Genomic DNA, 17,404 nt, shown 5'->3' on the forward strand with positions numbered 1-17,404 from the left:
GACTTGAGACCCTATAACTTAAAAAAGAAAGCCTGGCAGGCTCCTAATTCTCTGGAGGGTCATGGTTCTCAGGCCTGACAGCATCCTAGCCAAGTTTACTTTTAGCTTTTAGACAAGAACCATTTATCTCCATTAAAGGAGGAAGATCCCTCCTGGGATGGCAAAGCGGCTTGCTTGACCTGGCTCAGCTGAGCGTAGGCCCTCTCACCATGAGGGTGTATGTGTGTATGTGTGTGAAGTTCTTGGGAGTGACTCCTCCTAGAAGATACTCCTGAAGTGAGAAAGACAGTTTCTGACCTACTTGTTAGCTCGGCATTGAGCTTTATCCATAGAATGTTAGAAATGGAGAAAGTCGATGCTATGGTGGTGGTGTCCAAAGCTTCCCTTTGCTGCTAGTTAATCTCCTTCCATTGTTTAAATGTGTGCACAGGGCCCAAGAGAGCAACAAATCAGCAAGAATCCCTTGAGCCTGAACATGGGTCTGAGAATTTGCTGGAAGCCACTCACTTTCTGATTACCTACTGGGAGGCTGGCAGCGTGAATATTGAGGATGCTGTCTAAGACTTGGGTGTCACCTTGATCACTGTCCTACAGCGTCCCTGGGACAGAAGCATAGACAAAAACCTCAAGGCCTTTCTAGATTAATGAGGACATCTCTAGTCTGGTGTCACCACAGCAATATGGGACACAGTCAATGCTGGGACAATGCTGGTCACACTCACAGTCACACAAATGGTCTTCTAGGTTTGATCAGACAACACAGGATAAGCTTTGCTTCTCAGCTTCCTGAAATAAACAAAGTGTGGCCTTATGGGAAAGGGAGAATCAGCTCTGGTGCTAGATGCCAACTCTCCTATGTTCTGGTGTGAGGTTGTGGTTAAATAATATAGTTTCTTTGGCTCTTGGCTTTCTCATTTAAAACGGGAACAGTAAGGTGTACACTGGGCATATCATGGTAGGGTAAAATGACCACAATGTGTGTGAATTAAGAATCTCTCACTTCTGTGAGCTCTGCACATTTCTGTCCCAGGCGGGCAGGAAGCTAACATATCTCTCTACTATTTTGTCCCTGTTGGCAGCTGCCAGCCTTTGTGGTGTTCCTTGACTGCCGCTGAGCACTACCAAGGCCTTTTCTGGGTTTCTTGTGCTCAGTAGTATTGAATATGTATTTTGCTGGTGCTATGCAGCATCAGCAATAAGAACCAAGCATGTTTTGCAATTTTCCCTGCAGGGCTTTGGTCAAGGTGGCAAAAGGGTGCATGTCAGAGGGGGTGATGCTCGAGGAGGACCCGAAGGAAATGTGCAAATATGGTCACTGCATTATTCAGGGTGCCCTAGAGAAACGGAACTGATAGAGCATATGTAAAACCAGCCCCTAATTATGCCTAACATGATATAACTATCCACCTATAACCTCACATACTATATGTTTTAGAATATGTGAGAAAGTCCCTTGGAAGGCATTCTTTTTATTATCAAAAAACTTTAATAGCTAACCACTAATATTGCCTCAATTGATATTATATTACATGATAAAAAAATCAAGGAAAGAAAACCCATGGGTCCTGACTGTGGGAGAAACTGTACCATATATTGGACACTGACATATACTGCCTTCTGGGGATGGCTGCCCCAGCCCTCCAGGCTGCTGCCATCTAATTGGTGCTGTAACTATGTCTTCAGAAGGCCATTCCATCCTTCTATCAAGCCAGAGCTATTTCAGGATGGTGGGGAACATGGTAAGACTCATGGATTCCATAGGTATTGGCCCACTTTTAAACTTCTCTGGCTATGAAGTGAGTTACTTGGTAAGAAGGAATGATGTGGAATTCCGTGTTAGTAGATAAAGCATTCTGTAAGACGATGGATGGTAGTTTTAGCAGAAGCATTACAAGTAGAAAAGGCAAATCTTTAACCAGAGTATCTGTTGCAGTAAGAACAAATTCCTGGTAACAAACCCTGTATTAATCAAAGTTTTTTTCAAGAAACACACACACACACACACACACACATGCGCACGCGCACGCAATTTCTTAGAACAGCTTACATGTCATGGTTTGACTAATCCAACAATGGCTGTCCCCAGATAAAAAGTCCAAAAATTTAGTAGTTGTTCAGTCCACAAGGCTGGATGTCTCAGCTAGTCTTCACTGTATGCTGGAATCCTGAAGAAGTAGACTCTAATGCCAGTGAATGAATTTGCCAGTAAAATTGAAGGCAAGCAGGCTATGAGCACAACTTTCTTCTCCCATGTCCTTTATATTCACTGCCACTAGAAGATGTGGCCTAGATTAAAGGTGAATCTCCCCATCTCAAAAAACAAACAAAAAACCCAAAACTTGTATTAAAGGTGGGTCCACTTCAAATGGTTTAATTAAGACAATTTCCTCACAGGTGTCCCTCTTGGGTTTATTTAACTCCACGTGTGGTCAAGTTGACAACTGAGAATAGCCACTGCAGTCATGTTCTCTGCTCCTGGTGACTTCTCAGTCAGTGTCTGTACAGCGTCTGCATGATTGGCTGTACAGGAGGACAGAAGGCTTATCGGGTTGACAGCAAGCCTTTGCCTTTATTGTTTCCATTCTTTCACCAATGAGCATCTTCATCCGCAGCCTCAACTTTGAGGTGGACCAGAAAGTGAGACTCAGCGGGGCACAGAATTTTTCAGTGCGTTGGTAGCATACATCAAAGTCTTAAGATTTTATGTATTGCTTGATTTAGAAACTCCACTCTGGCAATTCATACGGAGAGACTCAGAACATATTTATATAAAGACTCGACTGTATGGATGCTAGTGTCCAAATTCACGTGAGCACAGACTGAAACAACCTCCATCCATCAAAGAAATGCAACTAAATCCTATAAATATATTCAGGTAAATAATATACGGCCATATAAGATGACATTATACAAGATATATATGAACTTAGAAAGATGTTAATGGTATATATTAAATTTAAAAATGAAGTTATAAAATGGTACATGCAGCATAATGTTTATAGTATTTCTTAGAAAAGCTTAAAAAGAATATAAAGCTATTACTAGTAATTATATTTGGCTTATAAAGTTAAGAATAAGTTTTATTGTTACTGTGGCGTGGATGTGGTTTGAATATGCACCCCCAAGAGTTTCTGCATCGGGAGCTTGGTCCTCCTTATGGTGGCGTTGGAAGGTGGTGGACCTTCAAGATGAAGCACCTAGTGGGAAGCAATTAGGTAATTGAAGGGGCTATGCTCAGTACCCCTTGTGTTATCCTGAGTTGGTCCTTCTGAGAGCAAGTCAGCGTGAAAGAGTAAGCCTGGCCTCTGTTCTTTGGTTTCCTGTCTGGTCCTGGCTTCATCTCCCACACCCTCCAAATCTCTTTAAAAAGTACCTGGTCTTAGATATTTTTATTGTAACAATGGAAAGTAGATGAATCCAATTGACTTTTTTTTTTTTTTTAACTTTTTCTCACTAATATATTCTGCTTAAAGAAAACACATGCACATACACACAAACACCAAACACAGACACCTATATCAATATAGGGCATGAATGTTTGTAGCAGCCTTGCTCACAGTAGCCAAAATGTGAACATAATACAACTGTTCATAAACTAGTGATAGACAGAAAAAGTGTTTATCTATACAAAGGCGTATTACGCACACATTAGAGGGGTGGCATACTGATATGTAAAAAAGAATGGAGGTAGCAGGACTGCATTCAGAGCCTACCAATCCCTAGAGACAACTGATACCCTTGTCTTTAATATGGAAACCAACCAAAGGAGAGCCCACACCCTGACCTTATTTATTGGCCTTTCGGATTCAGTGCTAGCTCCCCTTCCTATGAGCAAGGGACCGAACAACTAAGGACATGAGTACCTCAAAGCCCGACCTGCCAAAATTATTCAAATTAGGTCACCCTAAACCTACTTCCCTGGCCCTGCACGCTCCTTTCATCAGAACCTGCTAGCACGTATCCACATTTTTATCACACCCTTTATCTTCCTGCACTGCAGCCTCTGCCTCCCACACCTCCTGGGACCTGTGAGCGAACCTGTGTTATTCCTTCAACACAGTCATCTGTGCCTGTGTGTCTTGCCAACCACGATGAAAACACTGCCTGGGTGCCTTTAAAGTAGGTACACCTGGAAGCTCCTCAAACCCTGACTGGATACACTGTAAGAAGTCACATGGCAGCACAGAAATCAGCAGGAACCAAGGGCAGCTGTTGTAACCACCAGACGTTTCCTCACAGGACAGTTAGGAAACAGCGATCAGACATTTCTGCTCCGTGATGGGTTTCCATGGAGAACGGGGTTCTGAAGCTCTGTGTTGCATCTGCTTAAACACACGCGAGTCTATGTACTTTGCCTTCTTTTTGTCTCTTTGGTCAAGGACATCTCAAGAAGTAAGAATGGGGTGTTTGGTTTTGTACTGTATACCAGCGTGTAACCAGGCAGAATCACAACAATACATGTTCATCCTCTCAGCCTTGAATTCTGACAAGGCACTTCAAACAAAACAGGATCCACTGTGAAGGACTTAGGAACAACACACAACTCTGGAGCTGATCATTCAAACACACGGCACACAGCTCACAGGAGAATGCCAGCCCTGTCTGGCTAATACTTTAGACCTGTTTTTTGTTTTGTTTTTTGTTTTTATTTTTAATACGTTTTTTTGTGTGTTTGTGTGTATGTGTGTGTGTATGTGTGGTGTGTAGTGTGATGTGTGATGTGGTGTGTGTGTCTGTGTGTGTGTGTCTGTGTGTGTGTGTCTGTGTGTGTGTGTGGTGTGTGGTATGGTGTGTGTGTATGTGTGGTGTGGTATATGTGTAGTGTGTGGTATGATGTGGTGTGTGTGTGTGTGGTGTGTGGTGTGTGTGTGTCTTTTGTGTGGTGTGTGTATGCATGGTGTATGTTTGTAGTTTACCTATGTGGGGTAGCATATGAGTGTATGTGGTATATGTATGTATTGTGTACACACAGGTGTATATGGAGATACACATGCCCATGCATGAGCGCCAAGACCAGAGGAAGACAGCAAGCATCTTCCTGTATCACTCTCTTATTCCTTCAAGATGGGGCCTCTTGCTGCACATAGAGTTAAGCTGGCAGCCAGCAAGCTCCATCTTGTCTCTACCATTACACTGTTGGGGTTATGGGCATGTGTCACATTCTCAGCATTTCCCATGGGTGCTGGGGACTTGAACTCATTTCCTCATGGTTGCTCAGTGAGCATTCTTAGCCACTAAGCCATCTCTCCAGCTTTAAGACTGTCATGTTTAGTGACCGTTCTTAACACCAACAATAAACAAACATTGAGTTTGCTGACCACAAAAGTCATCAAAGTGTCTCCAAGGGTTTGTCTGATTTGGTGAAGATTGTACCCACACAAGAGAGGGGAGAGAAGCCTAGGGTCTGCAGACAAACCCAGTGCTATAGGAGGCAGCCCTTCTAGGAAGTGCTTCTTATCTCAGGGCACCAGATGCTAGAGTGCTGTGTGCATCTTGCCAGCACAGAGACTCAGCCAGGTCTGACTAGGTCTAGTGAGCAGGGATCAAACCAAACTGCACAGCACCCCAAAGCAGCCAGGTCTACACTGTTCTTGCTCAGAGCTCTGGGCCCTCATCCTTCCTAAAAGGATGTTAATCAACAGGAAACCGTAACTGTGAGTTTCTGGAGGGCCTTCCGTCAGTCTACACGTTCGGAGCCTTGCATTCCTTAACTCTGCAATAGGGGTGTTGGTGATCATTACTAAACAGAAATGCTGGGGCTATTGACATGCTAAGGCATGTACCACCTTCACATGCACCGATGGAAGAAAAGACAATACTCCAAGCTTCTTGGTCCTTGTTAGGCAACTGAGATCCTATTTTTTCTTCCTTAAACAAATGAACAAAGGAAGAGGCTGCAAACTATTTCAGAGGATGAGCCCAGTCCCATCGCTTTCTTTCTAAATAACATTTCTCCTCTGGTTGCATTTTGGATCACCTCTAATGTGCATTTGTTTCCAATTTTCCCTGCAGCCACTCTCCAGAAGCGCAGTGTTGGTTCTTTGTCTTACGGATATTTCATTTCCTCAATCACGTTAAATCAAACAAGCCTCCCATACCAGCAAACAGAACAGAGCAGCTCTGGGCCTCTGAACTAATTTGCACTGGTAAAAACTGATCAGGTCTTCCTCCAGTGTCTTAATTAGGAGTCTTAATCCCTTTGATTTAAAAGCTGAAGAAATAGAAGATATAGCTGGAAACCGATCATATTTATTTAATACAGACAAATAGGGTTCCCAAAGTCCATTTAATATACAACGTCAACAGAAATATATGTCCCTCTCTTTCTAATAAGTCTTCCAGGATAAAGCACGGTTCACGCTTAGATCAGAATCATTCGTTTTCATGTTCTCTTTCATTTAAAGAGACAGTTATTTCCAGCCCACTCTGTATTTCCAGAGTTTTTTTGACAGTCTTGCTTTCATTTCTCCTGGACCATAAGGAAAGAGTGGCACAGAGAATATATGCAATATTGCTCATTGAATTGTTTAAAATGTGATGAATCGGTGGTGGCGGATGGAGGCTGAAAACAGAGTAATCATGATTATGAACTGACTGCCCTGGATGGGCCTTTGGGTACAGACACTGGTATGCATTCTGTGTAATGAGAATTGCTGTTGAACTTCAGCTAAGACAGCTCAGTTCTTGGGGAAACCAAGGGATATGGTGGAGGTGCTTGCTGTGGCACTTCTGTGAGGGTGGTGACATGTGCATGCTGTATACTTCACGACCACCTGCCCATGTCCATACTCACTGATGTCACTCAACCAGACAATCAGGGAAAGTTTCTGGGTGACTTGCTTGCTACAGGATGTCACACATGTAGGATTGAAAAGACAAATGAGGGTGCTGGCAACCAGGTGAACCCCAGGCTCTTCCCAAAGGATTTCATGCAGGAGGGCAGGGTCCATGGGGACTCCATGCTCTACCCAGCCAAGTTGGCCACTTTTCTCTTACAGAAGAATACAGCTGCACCCCCAGAAATAAACTGCATCATCTTTAGAGGCACACCTCTGCTTTCCGAGACTTCTCAGCAGTGAGCACCATGGGTGCTCACGTATGACAGTCACGCCTTGGATGGTTCCAAAACCAACCTCAACCCCCAAATGAGTGTAGTTTCAAATGGTACTTACTCTGCCAGGCCTCAAGGGCTCAAGTTCACAGAGCCGGCAGCATCTTGCCCCTTTTCATGTAGAAGAAGGCAACCTCTTCAGAGATGATTGCTATCGAATGGGCACGTAGTTGATCTTTCTGTGCTGGTGAGACTTAAAAGAGTTAGCTTGGTTAACTTTCAGTGACATAGCTAGGAAACCTAAGTGGGGAAAATGTAATCTGGCTTTTTGTGTGGCGCTAGGGATGGATCTCAGGAGCTTGCCTATACCTGGAAGGGCTTGCTCACTGAGCTGTGTCCCCAGCCCTTTACAACACACTCTTTAACATACATAGGCATACCAGTTTCTGTGTCTGGACGTCAGTATCCTATCTCTGCCTTCATCTATGCCTACAGCACTTCTGTAAGGCCACGTTCCTACTTTATAGAAAAAGCAAACCCAAATAAAACCACCTAAGAATGCAAGCTGTGCACACAGCTGGGAAAAGCGCTGCACCAGGGTGAGGCCGGGGCTCTCAGCTCTCAGACTCGAAACGGATTTGGCGGCAACGCACTGGTTCTTTGTGTGTAACTGGGAGCTTTCTAAAGGGCAAGGATGACAGATGACATTGGAAAAGCTAATCCTCAGAAATATCTTCAGCCCGAGCCCCTGCAGTTTTGTTAACAATATTGAATGGCACTGTCCCTTAGGGGATGCTCTGCTTGGGAGAAGATGAACTGCAAAAATCCACACCCTATCCAAGTGATCAGTAATTCCAAATGCCTTGAAATCTAAGCTAACAAGATTTCATTGTTTACTACTTCTTGGCACACAACCATTACACACACATAAAGCCTGGCATTACACAATTATCTTATAAAGTGGGCTTCCTCCCTCCCCTAAAGCATTGCTCAGCTCTGCATCAGGTGGCAAATGCAGGAAAATACAACAACAAAAAGCCTGGGGTAACTGTGGTTACTGCCTTGCTCTGGAGACCCAAGTAGGACTGGGGGTGTTTAGACAAAGGCAATCTTCGTTTTCCCCACAGATGATGTTTCTGGTCTTCTGTAGTCCCCATCCTGGGAAGAGAAGAGCCTTATAAACCTGTGAAGCAATCACAGATTGTCACGCCCAGCTGACTATCAGCACAGAGCACTGTACTCCCTGAAGAATAACCATGGTTTGAGTTGCTGTTGGGCCCAAGGAAGCTTTACCCAAATGTTTCTACTTGGCCAGACCGAGGGAAATTTGCTGCAGAGAGTTTGCTCCCACTAAGGGCGTGTCTCTCTCACCCATTTTGTTTGATGGGGTAACGGGGACTGTTTTAATATGTACCAAACAAAGTAAATGTCCACGTGACAGGTGCTGAGTAAGAGATCAATTGGGTTGAAGCAAATGGCTTGACACGAGTTTGCTACTGCAGGATCCCAGTGTGATCAAGAACCCAGGCTGCATAGGTCAGAGGGCACAGGACATGCTTGTAGAGACGATGACCTGAGGGCTGAGCTAAAGCCAGAGCAGAGCCAGGACTGCCTGAGGCTGGGGCACATCCTTGATCTCACTGTGATCTCCTTGGCTTCAGTTCTGCAGCCTTGATGGAAGGTGATATAATTAACCAGTTGAAACTGGTGCGTGATTAAAGAGAGCCATTATTGTTTACCTAAGCTCTTGGTTTGCTTAGGTCTCCTTAATTTTGAACTCACTTCCCTTTCCTACGTCAGTGTCTGACCAGGGTACCACATTCAGTCCTTAGATCTCCTTAGACTCCTGTGGATTGTGATGGTGTCTAGGCTTGCCTTGCTCTGAGGAATATCGGTCAGGTATGTTGAGTGCTACTGGGATTTTTCTGATGTTTTTGTTATGATTAGACAAAAAAGGACAACTTAGTGCTGGCATAATTAAGCCAAGGAGGCAAGATTAACCATGTGTAACAAATATTTGTAATAATTCTCTTTTCCCCAAACATACCAACACACACACATGCATGCACATATATACACATATACACATATGCACACATATACACACATATACACACACATGCACACACATGCATACACATATACACACAGTGCTCACACATTCAAACAGAGTTGGTCTTGAACATACTAATCTAATTGATAAGTAGGTGAACAGAGATACAGGGACAAGTTTTATGTCACCTGCCACCATCTCTGCTATTATACTGTAACTCTGTGTTACAATCACTTTAAACCTTTCAGGAGCTATTAGTCACTTTTTTAAATCACAAGACTTTGAAATTTACATTGACAAGTGAGAGTCTTTACTTTTTTTTTTTTTTAAGTGTCTCACACATCACCTACAGTTACTTGACATAACTGACCACAATTGTCCCAGTGCCAGCAGAATTTTGACATTTACATATTCACTTAGGATAAACTCCTAAACTCACTGGTTGGTTGGTCCTACACCAAGAATATAGCTTGATTTTTTTTAAATTGTAAGGTGTTTGTAAGAAGTCCCCACCATGGGGTGGGGATGGGGGAGAAGAGAATTAACTAGAACAGGAGATGCTTAGCCTACAGAAGAGAAGCATATGGACTATCTAATTATAACTATGTAGGCTTGTGGAAGATTGGAAAGAGTTTTCTGGGCTTGAGTCCCAGTCAGGGTTCTAGTGCAGACTGGCCAATGTGACCATAGGCAAGTTCCTTGACCTCTCTGGACTTCATGCTTAGCTGGCAGGGCTATGGTAGGTTTGTATATGTAAAATCCCCAGTACAGTTCCTGGCGTGGACTGAGACATGAACTGAGATTCAGCATGAGGTCGTTCCTGCCAAGCTTACGATGTGAGCAGAGCTATTAGGAAAGGGATACACAACAGTTGATATTTCTATGACTCTTCATCATTTGAAAGGCATTTACTCATAGTTTAGGGTGATAAATAATATCTTAGCTCCTCCAAGTCCAAATAAAAGAAAATGGGATTTATGTCAAGCAAGGGTGACTTCAGTTGTTGACCATGGAAATAAAAAATTAGATTCAGAACACATTTTCTGGGGGCTGAGGGCTAAGATCCCAGGGCAGCCATAGCTTTGGCGTCACCACCTATAACATAAGTTCTCAGCAGTCAGGAGTAATTCCTGGCTGTAGATGCTCATGGTGTAGCTTCTAAACCCACATCCAGCTCCTGGGCATCCTCCTGCACTCTGCCCCCTGGGCCCATGCTTGTCTAGAGGCATATGTATCAGGGGGAGGCTTAAAGTACAGCCTTGCGAGCAAGACAGATCCCATGTTCTTATTCTTTTTTTTTTTTTTTTTTTACTTTTTTATTATTATTATTTTCTTTATTTACATTTCAAATGCTTTCCTGAAAGTTCCCTATACCCCCCCCCCCACTCCCCTACCCACCCACTCCCACTACTTGGCCCAGGCCTTCCCTTGTGCTGGGTCATATAAAGTTTGCAAGACCAAGGGGCCTCTCTTCCCAGTGATGGCCGATTAGGCCATCTTCTGCTACATATACAGCTAGAGACATGAGCTCAGGGAGTACTGGCTAGTTCATATTGTTGTTCCACCTACAGGGTTGCAGCCCCCTTCAGCTCCTTGGGTACTTTCTCTAGCTCCTCCATTGGGGACCCTGTGTTCCATCCAATATTCTTAAGAAACTAAAACAAAACAAAAAAACCCTTTTCCAATCCAACCCTTAGTTACCAGGAACTGCTCCTGTTTCAGCCGCAGCACCAGGGTCCTAGAGCCTCACTTGGTTTCAAAGCATTAGGGAGCTCTTGGGCCTGTTGAGGGCGACAGGCTCAGTGGGTTACATTCACGGTATTAACTACCAGCCTTGTGGTGGGCTGTGCAGGTGTCTCCCTCCTATCCAAAAGGCCGTGTGTTTTCTACCATGCTGTCCCTACAATAGGTGTATTGGCAGGCATGTAGCAGGGATATAAAGAACACACGAATTCCATTTGATGATTACCCACGCCGACTGTAAGTCCACTAAGGGAAGGGATTGTGCTTTTACCTCTATCCAGCACCACAGTCCTTATTGTGAATTCCTTGATCGACGGTGATGTTATATTGCATCATAAAATATAATATATTCTTCCTGGTGGGGATTTGCCTTCATGCTGAGTTCCGGCGGCAGGGCTCAGTCCCCATCTTGGTGATAGGGACTATCCACTTGTTCCTACATCTGTTTTCTGCTTTAAAGGGTACCTGAATTTTACTTGGGCATATGGCCGCCCCAGATCGCTCTTGCACTGGCCAAGGGAATGGCAGCCACACGTGAAAGGCAGCCCCCAGGAACTCTGTTCTTTCCATTCTTCCTCCAGCTGACTGGGCTACAGATGTAGTGACAATCTGTCTCCCTGAACACAGGCGGGTCCCCAACACTGGGGATTGCTTGCAGGTTCAGACTCTGAGGGTGTCAGAGAAGTAACTCCCTCTCCCTGAAGCCCCTGTACTTAGTGTCTCTGTGAGCACCGGCAACCCTCTTTCCCCAGGGACAGCCTCATCTGGTGCTGCTATCACCATAGCCCAGGGCCTGGCAGAGGCAGATCTCTTCTGTCCATCTTCGCATTTTCATCCCACCTCACGGAGCCTCTGGGGAAACCACTCAGCAGCCAGGCAGCCACCCTACCCAAGCTCCAGCCTGAGTTAGCAGTAGTTTGCAATTTAATGAGATGACACTAATGATTGTGTCTCCCTGAGGTAAGTGGGCTGTTCTTCCCTGGGGACCGATGGAATAAAGGTCACAGCATTTCTGTGGTGGTTGGGTTTGGAGGTCAAGGGGAAGGGAGGATTCCCAGAAAAGGGCAGAGAGGCCATAGACCTGCAGACCGTGCATATGCCACCCCAGAACCAACTTGGACTTCAGTTCACCTGCGGTGTGTGTGTGGAGAACAGCTCCTTGTCCCGCTTTGTCCTGGCAGGTGCCCTTGAAAATGCTCCTTCTGCCTCCCCAGAGCTTGCCAGGACCTGCTGTCCAGGGTTTTGTCGGGTATGTAGTGGTCCTGGACCTCCTAGAGATCTGCAGTCCTGAGTGACAGGGTGGGTCCTTTTGTAATCTGTATTGCTCTGGATTTTCTCCGGAGGTCACAGACCTGCCTCTTGAACCACTACCCTCTCCATCTCTACTCACAACCTCTGCCCAATCAACACTTCTCACCCCTTAGGCCCCACCCATCCCTGGACAGCAGGCCCTCAGTGGTTTGTGTCTGATCCCAGCTGTCCAGAACAGGGAAACAGATACTATTGTAACTGTTTCTACTTTGGATTTGGGGGGGCACGGATGCCAAGTATCCATTTCTAACTCACCAAGAGCACTCGGTTCTTGAGGAATTGTGTTTTTGTTTTATTTTATTTGCATGTACATGCACTGCTGGGATGCTTATGTGTGTGTGAGGTCAGAGGGAATGTCATTCTTAGGCATTGCTCTCTCCCTCCCTCCCTCCCTCTCTCCCTCCCTCCCTCCCTCCCTCCCTCTCTCTTCTTCTCCCCCTCCCTCTCTCTCCCTCTCTTCCTCTCCCTCCCTCCCTCTCTCTCCTTTTCCCTCTCCCTCCCTCTCACCCTCTCTCTCCCTCCCTCCTTCCTTCCCTTCATTCCTCCCTTCCTTCCTTCCTTCCTTCCTTCCTTCCTTCCTTCCTTCCTTCCTTCCTTCCTTCTTTCCTTCCTTCCTCTCTCATCAGATAGGCAAGACTGGTTGACCAGTGAGCCTGGAGAACCTGTACATCTCTACCTCTCCTGCTGTAGAATTACATTTGTATGCTACCATACCCATCAATTTTTTTTTTTTACATGATTTCTGGGGATCCAGTTCATGTCCTCAAATTGCAAAGTAAGCACTTCTCCCCAGCCTCTACACTTCCCCTTCTTCTTCCTCTATTCTCCCTCCTCCTCCTCCTCCTCCTCCTCCTCCTCTCCCTGTACTTATAGGTTAAGCCCTTGACTAGGCACCTATCTTATAAATGAGTGCAGTGAATTACCTTCATCAGGTCTGTGTTGTTAGGATTTCCATTTTACAAAAGAAGCATGAAGGCTCAGGAGGAGCCAGTAACTCGCCAGTCATGGGCATCCAGCTTCCAGCAAGTGAACTCCAAAAATGGGTCCTGTGCACAGGAAGCCTGGCACAGACGCTCCTCCTTCAGCATGTTCAGGTGGGCGCCAGCACCTGAAACATGGCATCTAGGGTACAGGTGCAGACAGTCTTTGACAACAGGAACAAAGGCCAACCCTAGGTGAGAAGCATTGAGCATGAACTCTAATGGGTCTGAGGTCAGCACCCAGGGTGAACAGGAGCCAGGAGGCAAAGCTGGAGTCACAGAGGTGGAGAGGAATGCAGCTGAGGAGCTCATATTGGCCACTTAGATCAACATGAAGACACTGGAGGCAGGGAGATGCCTTGTGGCTTTGCAGGCACAGCTGGGGCCCTGGCAAGGAGAAACACTAGGGACCTGTGAGCATGAGTATCTAGTGCCGCTCTCTGTGCAGCCATTTTTGTCTAGGTTCTAGAAATAACAGAAGGACTCTAAGTGGGCTAAGCAGTATCACCAGGCAAGAAAGAGACCCTCCAGTCCAAGACCTTGCCTCCAGATTTGCCTATAGGGTGAATCTCTTCCAGTTGATCCTGCTTGTGGACGTTGTACATCGTGGTGCGGAGCCTACTCCGCACCACGATGTACAACGTCCACAAGCAGCACAGGCTCACATACACACATATAGATGCAAACTCACCCAGAGACACACACAGAGACACAGACACACACACGGACACACACACACATATACACAAACACACAGACAGGCACACATATAGATGCAAACACACACAGAGACACACACACATAGACACACAGACACAGATACACACACNGACACACACACATATACACAAACACACAGACAGGCACATACAGATGCATATACACACACACACTCACACATGTACAGACACACAGTCACACATAGATGCAGATACACACACATAGACACACAGACACAGACACACAAACACACAGACACATGTACACAGTCACCCATGTATAGACACACACATACATACACATAGACACAAACACACACAGACACATACACACACAGTTACACACAGACACATACATAGACACACAGACACAGATGCACACACAGACATACACATACACACAAATGCACACACAGTCTCACACACACACATGTACACACACACACAGTCACACATACACAAGCACACACCTGGATCTTTTGTCTCCAGTCTCAACTTCCTGTAAGCTTCCTCCCAGTTTCAATGCTTGCCAAATCAGCCTTCCTCTACTGTGACTGAGCCCCACTCCATTTATTTTCAGATTTTAGCTTTAAAATAGCCTTGCTGATAGGTGCCAAAACCCAACAGACCTGAAAACTGCTTACCAGGATGAAAAGCTGAAGGACACTGGCTTTCCAGATATGACTCAGGGAAACCTCTTCCCACACTGCTTGCCTTCTCCATCTGCAGACAGGGTGACACGCCCCCAACCCCAACCTTCCCCGTGCTTTCTTGTTTGGCACACATTTCTGTAAAAAGTCTGTAAGAAGCTAACAAGAAGAAAATAGCTCCTAAAGGCTGCACGGCGGGCCAGTATGAAAAAATAATCCATTTCCATGTGACAGAGAACTGAGGCAGGCACTCCAGTCAGACTCGGAGTGAACTGAGCAACAGTTCCCACAATGCCTAGGGTAAGAAGAAAAAGTAGGATCGAGGCAGGGCAGTAGGCAGCAGTGAGTGTCCTTGGTCTCTCTGTCTCTTTCCTTCCCATCCTTGGTCCTTCTGAAGCTTCGGGTGTCCGCGAGGAGCTGCCTTGGGAGTTATGCCAGGTATATCTCAGCCGTACAGCCTGGGCTGGCTATTTCAATTATTCAGCTTGGTCAATAAACTGTAGAGAGGCCTGTGCTATCTGTCCTTGAGAATCAGAGCTATATAAAGTAAATGCAAAACACGTTCTCTGCCTTCTAGGAGAGCCCAGAAAGCACAAGGTATTATAAGTGTCACACCACAGGCAACCTACTGGCTTTGGAGGTTAGAGAGGACTCTGTGGAGGGGGGAAAGGTGACCTTTAGGCAGAGAAGATGGATAGGAATTGACAGTCAAGTAGCAGGGAAGGTAAGCAGGGGAAAGGTGGCGCCTACAGAGGGACCAGCCTGTGCAGGGAGGGTGGGGGCGAGAAAGAACAGGCTGTGTCCTGGAGATAAGGGGCTCAGAGTGGATGGAGAATGCTGGGATCAGGGGAATCAGAGGCATAAATGACCTGGAAAACAAAGAGAGCTACCCAAGGATCCTGGAGAGCTTGTGTTTTGCTTACCTTTAATGATGTGGCAGAACAATGAACAGGAAGCAACTGAAGGGAGAAAGGGCTGATGGCTCCTGGTTGGGGGTATGGTCAATCCATCACAACAGGGACAGTGGGAGTAGAAGCTCTGGCTATAACAGCAGGAGCGCGTCCAGATGGGTGGGGAAGCAGAAACTGGGGATGCTGGACATGTTTGCTTAGTCTTTTGTTTTTCAGCCCAAGGGACAGTGCTACCCACATTCAAGGTGGGTCTCTCCCATTCTCCTTTCAAATGCCTTCATGGCTATATCCAGACCCAAGCCACACTAATACTGCAGGAATTTCTTAATTCAGTTAAGGGGGTGAAGCTGACCATCATACCTCGGGAGCAGCCTGAAGAGTTTGGATTTCCTGGAGCAGATTTTGCTTCATTCACAGCTTCTTTGCACTTGGCTATGCAGGATGCTTGATGGGTATCGCCTCCCAGTGAGAGGGGAGTGTTGCAAGGCTTTATAGAGATAATGCCTGCTGGGCTCTGAATCTTAGAATCCTCACACATATCCTTAGAATCCCTCAATATAAAGACTGGCTTTGAGGACACCAGGGCTGGAGGCTAAAGACAGGGAAATGACAGAAGCTCAAGGCACAGATGGCCATGCAGGGAGAGAAGTAGACAATAGGATCTGCTGAGTCGGTGGCTGTCTGAGAGATGGCAGGAAGGAACAGTTGAGATGAAGAGCCTGGTGTCATTCAGCTTTCTGTCACAGTAGCAAAATACTGAAGATTATCCCTTTAAAAGGAGGAATAGGGGGTTGGGGGTAAGGACACTTGCTATACAAGCATGCAGACCTAAGTCTGAATCCCTACCACCCTATATAAATAGCTGGCCATGGATGAGACCTCCCTGTGGGACAGAGACAGGCAGATCCCAAGCGTCTAATGCCCTGACAACGTGGCCAAAGTGACACGTTTTTCGATTCAGTGAGAGACCCTGTCTCAAGGCAGTAAGGTGGGTAGAGATAACAGAAGATACCCAACATCATCCACAGGCCTCCATGTGAATACGAACAGGCACGGGTACCTGCATCCTCACACGCACCGCCCCACAGGCACAACAAACAAACAAACAAGTAAATGGAGGAAGGATTCATTTCTGCTTATCTTTTCAGTCCGTGGCTACCTGGGCCCCAGCTTTGTGCTTGTTATGACACAGTAAATCACAGCAGATGCAAGTGGCATGTGGTAGAGTCAGTCTTTCAATTTATGGTAGCCAGAAATCGAGGCGGGATGTGTCCCTTTGAAGGCCAATGACCTAATTCCTTTCCATTAGATATCATCTCTCAGGAGTACCTCACGTTAGCAATCACATCATCAACACGTGGCCTTTGAGGGACAATGTAAGATTCAAGTCACAAGAAGCATTGGCTGTAACTTCTGCAACCTTTGAGAGAGTTCAATGCTTAGCCTCGCCTCCAGCCTTGCTGGCTGGCAGTCCAGTCTCAAAACAGCTTCTGTAGCCCAGGCTGTAGTTTGGACTTTGCTCAGCAGCTCTAAGGGGCCACCGAGGATCTTGGTAAGAGACTAATTAAACGGTACTGCCCTCACTTCTGCTAGCCAGGCAGCAAGGCTCTACAGTGAAGCCATCATGGCTCTTTAGCAGCATAGCTGGCTCATTTGGGGAGGCTGTAAAGGCTCTGTGCTGCATCCAAAGCTCAGCTCAAAGGTACTCACCTATCCTGGGGCAGCTCCTTATCATGTGACCTCTTCCCCTTCCTTCAGCCAGAGTGCCCCAGTGACAGATGAAACAGAACAAGACCCCAGGATCTGTGATCTAGACCTTGTATGCACGATACTCCCTTATCGTAAATATTCATCTCCACTTTGCCCTTTATTGCATAACATAATGATTATTTTCATTTAAAATCACATTAACTGCTGCCGATGAGGTGATTTTACCCAAATCTTTAATCAAAGTAGCATGCCAGGATGTCAGACCACCCTTAAGTC

This window comes from Mus pahari, chromosome 7 (genome assembly GCF_900095145.1).
Source record: "Mus pahari chromosome 7, PAHARI_EIJ_v1.1, whole genome shotgun sequence".
Lineage (NCBI taxonomy): Eukaryota > Metazoa > Chordata > Mammalia > Rodentia > Muridae > Mus > Mus pahari.